Genomic DNA, 6,375 nt, shown 5'->3' with positions numbered 1-6,375 from the left:
TTACATACAATTGGATCATCACCAATGTTCTTCTTCCATTGTATCTACCTATATTCTTCAAGTAAAAAGAAGAAAATGTATACTAATAAACAACAATTGGATCCTAACCCAAGTCCCAAGTGTTTCATCTTGTGTAACAACACAGCTAACATAACACACAGTAGTATAGAATAGACGACGAAACACCATTCGCGATAGAGGATCCCGTGTGAATGCACACACCTCGAATGTGCAATGTATAGTCTTTACTTCGCCTAAGCCCTCTTGTGCGATTGCTGTTTCTGGTTCAGCCTCACCAGCAGCTCCGCGTAGAGGATCTCGTTCCATGCATCGGGCACTCCCGGGAGGCCCTAATGGCTGCAATCTTAGAAGATCAGTGGCGACCGCCTCTCCTCCTCTGTGTAATTCAGCTTCCTGTATATCGAGGGATGCCCATCCTTCCGATAATCTGTCAATTTCGTTATGTTCATGTATCCTACCGAAGTTTTCATCCCTCCAAAAACACGCTCAAGAACACTCATCTTGTCCAGATACGGCGAAAGATAAGCATCATTCTTGATTGGCTCTGTTTCATTGTCACATGCCCCCCCCCCAGAATTCCACTGCCCTCCACTGAAAAATTTATGTTCATTGCTTATTGTTAGGATTGGCACACACAAGGCTTTCACACACTCAATAAGATCACACACACACTCACTGTTGTATGAGATCACACAATGCAGAAAACACACACACTCACACTTTGAGTATTGAAGATGATAAACTTGGAGAGAAAACTGGAAAACTCTTTATTGATTAAACTCTTTTTAAACTACATACACGGTGAGCTTTTTAAAGCTCTATAATCAAGTAGCAACTGCTACTAACTAACTACAAGAAGAATCAAGAAAGCAAGAAGAATAACCGCTACATCTCAGCTAACTAACTGCTGCTTCAACGGCTAGTTCGGCTAGGTTGCTTCTACCTTCTCGGTTCAAGACCGAACTCCTTCCTCGGCTTAATACCGAACTCCTTCTCGGCTTACAACCGAACTCCTTCTCGGCTTACAACCGAACTCTTCCTTCTCGGCTCATTCCAGCTCAACGCCGAGCTTCCTTACCGAGCTTCCATACCGAGCTTCCTTACCGCTGAGCTTACCGACTTCTGCCTTCTTCTTCTTCTCGGCTAGTTCCAGGCTAGTTCCAGCTCGGTAAGCCGAGCTTACCGAACTCCTTTCTAGCCGAGCTTCTTCCAACTGAAATGAGCACTCCATTATTACAATTCTCCACCTGAGGGCTCATCTCAGTTCTTGCACAAACATTGATCAATTTCTTGCAACTGATCAGCTTCCTCTCCTTTCCATCTGTATTCAGCTTGGATTTGTCCACCAAAATCCATGTTTTGTTCTTGAGTAAAGACTCTATTTCCTCATTCATGGCTTCAATCCATCTTTCTCTATCTTTACTCTGCATAGCTTCTTTATATGTGAGTGGATCTGCACCATCAATACCTTCAGCTGCACACAGAGCATAATACACAACATCAGAGAACTTTGTTGGTGGCTTTGTTTCTCTTCTAACTCTGTCCCTTGCAAGCTGATAGTCTCTGATAGAGTCTGATATAGACTCACCAGCCTGGTTGCCCTGAGTTGGAGCCTCTTCTTTATCTGAATCAGACTCTCTCCCTGAGTCAATAACTCCACCTGCTCCTAGGCCAACCCCCACAGGCTCCACCTTGAAGAAATCACCCTCATCTTCATTGGAGTCCGGCTTATCTTTCAGGTATGGCATCTGATCCTCCAAGAACACCACATCCCTACTCACCAAGACCTTCTGCTTACCGGGCTCAATACACCAGAGCCTATACCCCTTAACACCCCTCTGATACCCCAGCAAGATACATTTCAGAGCCCTAGCTTCAAGCTTACTTTGCCTAGCATGAGCATAGGCCACACACCCAAACACCTTGTATTTTGAGTAGTCACTATGAGCTCCATACCACATGTAATCAGGAGTTTCAGATTTCAGGGCAGTAGATGGGCATTTATTGATGAGATAGGCTGCTGTATACACAGCCTCACCCCAGAATCTGCTGCTCAAACCAGACCCAAGAAGTAGGCACCTCACCCTCTCTAGGATTGTCCTATTCATCCTTTCCACAACACCATTTTGCTGAGGATTACCAGGAACAGTCCGGTGCCTCTTCATACCCTTCTCTTTACAAAACAGATCAAACTCAGCAGACAAGAACTCTAGGCCATTGTCTGTCTTTAAGCATTTAACACTTCTACCCTTCTCTAGCTCAACCTCCTTACACCATATCTTGAACTTTGTGAGTGTTTCAGATTTTTCTTTAAGAATATATACCCACAACTTCCTTGTATAGTCATCAATGATAGCTAGATAATATTTTCCTCCACCAATTGAACACACCGGTGAAGGCCCCCAAAGATCACTATGTATGTAGTCTAAAGGGGCTGTAGAAGAGTGAATACCTGTAGGATAGGGTGCCTTCTTAGCCTTTCCAAGTATACATTGCTCACAGGGGTCCATCTTGTTGAAATCTCCAGAGATCAGACCCTTCTTGATGAGTTCTTTCAAGCTTCCTTCGGCTGGGTGGCCCAATCTCTTGTGCCATAGCATTATGGAATCATCTGACACTGCATTGCTTTCTCCATCAACAGCCTTAGCCTTCAGATAATAGAGAATATGCTCTCTGTCAGCCTCCATCATCACTGCATCTCCAGATTTCACAAACAATTTTCCTTGACTCATCAATATGGTGAACCCTTTCTGCTCCAGCATTCCCAATGAGATGAGGTTCCTCTTTACTTCTGGAATATACCTCACCCCAGTTAGGATCTTTATAGAGCCATCTTGTAGGCTTAGCTTTACCTTCCCTATTCCTTTGATCTGACAAATGTGGTTATTACCAAGAACAACCGTACCCGATGCTTCTTGAAGATCATGAAACCAGCTTCTATTGGGGCACATATGGAAGCTGCACCCCGAGTCCATTATCCACCTATGACTGACCCCACTATCACTGATATTCATGAGTTGAGCCGGGGGATCAGCACTCTCCACACAATCAGATTGATTGTGTCCCTCTGAGGCCATCTTTCTCTTCCATGCATGACAATCTTTCTTCAAATGTCCAGGTTTCTTGCACCAATAGCACGCTCTGGTTTCCTTCTGAGCATCAGAACTTGAGGGTTTAGGGCCCTCAAACTTCTTCTTGAAGTTCTGCTTCTTGAACTTCTTCACATTCAAGGCCTCTGCAGCTTGAACATTGGAGCTTGCAGAGCCTCTGTTGGCTGTCTTCTGGAGTTCTTTGGCCATCAAGGCTGAATAGACTTCTGCATAGGTGATAGGTTTATCTCTTCCATAGATAATTGCATCACTTAGCTGGTCATACGAGCTAGGCAAGGCATTCAATGTGAGAATGGCCTTATCCTCATCTGAAATCTTGACATCAACAGATCTCAGGTCATCAATGATCTTGTTGAACTCCTCTAGCTGCTCAATGATGGACCTATCTCCAGAAAAACTATAGGCATACAGCCTCTTCTTGAGATACAGCCGGTTAGCCAAGGATTTGGCCAAGTAAACTTCATCTAACTTGTCCAAGATCTCCACCGCAGTCTTGGCTTCTTGAACTTCCCTCAAGACCTTATCTCCAAGGCACAGAATCACTGCAGAATGTGCCTTGAGCTGCATTTCCTCCATCTTTGCCTGAGCTTTTTCATCAAGCACTGGAGCCTTTCCTCTCTCCTCTGGTTTTGCAAGAACTGCCGCCAAGCCTTGTTGAATTAAAACCGCCTTCATCTTCATCTTCCACAGGCCATAATCATTCTTGCCTGTGAACTTTTCTGCATCAAGCCTTGCTGCCATCTCTGAAACCGTTTGATCCTCTGCAAATCAGTTTCAATATCCCTTTCCCACAGACGGCGCCACTTGTTAGGATTGGCACACACAAGGCTTTCACACACTCAATAAGATCACACACACACTCACTGTTGTATGAGATCACACAATGCAGAAAACACACACACTCACACTTTGAGTATTGAAGATGATAAACTTGGAGAGAAAACTGGAAAACTCTTTATTGATTAAACTCTTTTTAAACTACATACACGGTGAGCTTTTTAAAGCTCTATAATCAAGTAGCAACTGCTACTAACTAACTACAAGAAGAATCAAGAAAGCAAGAAGAATAACCGCTACATCTCAGCTAACTAACTGCTGCTTCAACGGCTAGTTCGGCTAGGTTGCTTCTACCTTCTCGGTTCAAGACCGAACTCCTTCCTCGGCTTAATACCGAACTCCTTCTCGGCTTACAACCGAACTCCTTCTCGGCTTACAACCGAACTCTTCCTTCTCGGCTCATTCCAGCTCAACGCCGAGCTTCCTTACCGAGCTTCCATACCGAGCTTCCATACCGAGCTTCCTTACCGCTGAGCTTACCGACTTCTGCCTTCTTCTTCTTCTCGGCTAGTTCCAGGCTAGTTCCAGCTCGGTAAGCCGAGCTTACCGAACTCCTTTCTAGCCGAGCTTCTTCCAACTGAAATGAGCACTCCATTATTACACTTATCAAATCAAGATTAGAACAAAATCAATCCGAGAATGTGAAGGGATTCACCTGAAATGCGAGGCTGAGTAGCCTCTGAAGAACACGAGAGACTTTCTTGGATCGACATTGGCATCAATCCATCTGCCCCACGTCGTTATTGCTCTGCAAAAGGCCTCAAGAACATTCAACTCGCTATACACATGGCTACCTTCTTGATAGTAGTCCTGCCTGAGAAAATGTAACATGATTCTTTAGCAACAACACAAACTAAAGTTGATTTGTTTCTAAAATTTTATACCCTTTTGAGGTCTTGTCATGAGTCCACCAGTGACCAGTGTTGAACAAGAGCACATCTGCATCTTTGTACTTATCAGCAAAGCTGCTGACTAGATCAAGTCGAAGCGTCTCCTTCTTCGTCCCGTTCTTCTCTGTGAATTCCCATTCTTGAACCAAGAAAGGAGACACGAACAACTCCACCGTGAGTTGAAGTCCTAAACGGATTGACAATACCAAGTTATAGCAACGAACAAATCAAAATTTCATCGAAAAAGGGATCATTCGCTTACTTCAAATCGAAACGAATAAGAAGCTTCGCTTCGAAAAAATTGCCTCCCTGAAACCTCATACACTTTTTTCTCATCTTTCACAGAGTTTTTCAGAATGCAAATGAGTGATTCCCACATATTCCTATGTAGAGAATCACCAACAAAACCAGCCGTTTCCCTCTCAGCATTTCCAACATATGGCTTCCATTCAACCTGAATATCTCCAACATTTAACACAGTGCAGATGAATATGATTCAATCAATGCAATTAGTTAAGATGTCACTCTATCTAAACACCTACTCTACACAAAAAGGAAATTCAATTACTGTAAAATTGTTTATTACTATAAATCAATACACACAAACCAGGGCAGATCGCAGGATTTAGGCTTCCATTTAGGCTTAAGGTAGGAATTATCAGGCCTGCCATTGAGGAAACAGTTGAACTGTTCATCAATCAATGAGCAAGAGCCAGGCTCGTACAACGGATAAGACTCATCTCTCACCCAATTTCCATCAAACAGATCACACTCGGACAACTCATCAATCACCCTCGAATAATCGACAACATTCTTCACCAATGAAGCCGAATTCGCAATTGCGCTGTGGTTCCTCCTCAGAGACCTCCGCATCGAGTCCGATTACTGATCGGTTGATGAGAAACCTCCGCATTCGTAGTTGAATTAGGATTGGACGATGAATTGGGGAAGAGGAAGAAGACAATCGAGGAGAAATGCGATGTGTGAGACCCGTCGGACGGAGCTGAGGAGCTGATGACGTCAGGGGTGAAGGCGATGGAGACGAAAACTAGGGCGTATGCGATGGAGGCGGTTTTAGTGGCTTTGGAGAGTGAGAGGTTGGTTTTGAAGTAGGAGAGGAGAGTTCCGCCGTTGAGAGGGGCGTACTTCGCTATATCTGCCATTGCAGTTGCAGAGAGAGACTACTGTTTTGTTTGTCTTCGTGAGAGAGAAAGATAGATACAATTGCTGTATGTATATCCTCTGCAATGTGTATATTGTGTGAAATGAAACATGAAGAAATACCGTTAATGATTTGATATGATTTAACCAAATTTATTTAGGCATATCTAAAAATGAGTATTCCGATTTAAGAGTGATTAAGAAGTGTGATTAAAAAACAAAGCACCGTCATTAGAGCATCCGCAGCGGTGCTCGCGCCGACGGGCGGCACCGCCCTGCTCGCCGCTACGCTCTTGTCGTTGGCACGGTGCTACTCGATACATCGAGCACGTCCGTGCCAGCGAGCAGCTGACGTG

At 44.2% G+C, this 6,375-nt stretch overlaps 1 pseudogene; it reads right to left on the bottom strand.

Moving 5' to 3' along the window:
- Positions 1-254: 254 nt before the first annotated feature.
- LOC121770289 lies at positions 255-6,144 on the bottom strand (annotated as a pseudogene).
- Between the last annotated feature and the right edge of the window lie 231 nt (positions 6,145-6,375).

Source organism: Salvia splendens, chromosome 16, assembly GCF_004379255.2.
Source record: "Salvia splendens isolate huo1 chromosome 16, SspV2, whole genome shotgun sequence".
Taxonomy (NCBI): Eukaryota; Viridiplantae; Streptophyta; class Magnoliopsida; order Lamiales; family Lamiaceae; genus Salvia; species Salvia splendens.
The sequence above is the reverse complement of the archived record's forward strand: the minus strand, read 5'-3'. Positions and strand labels throughout refer to the sequence as shown.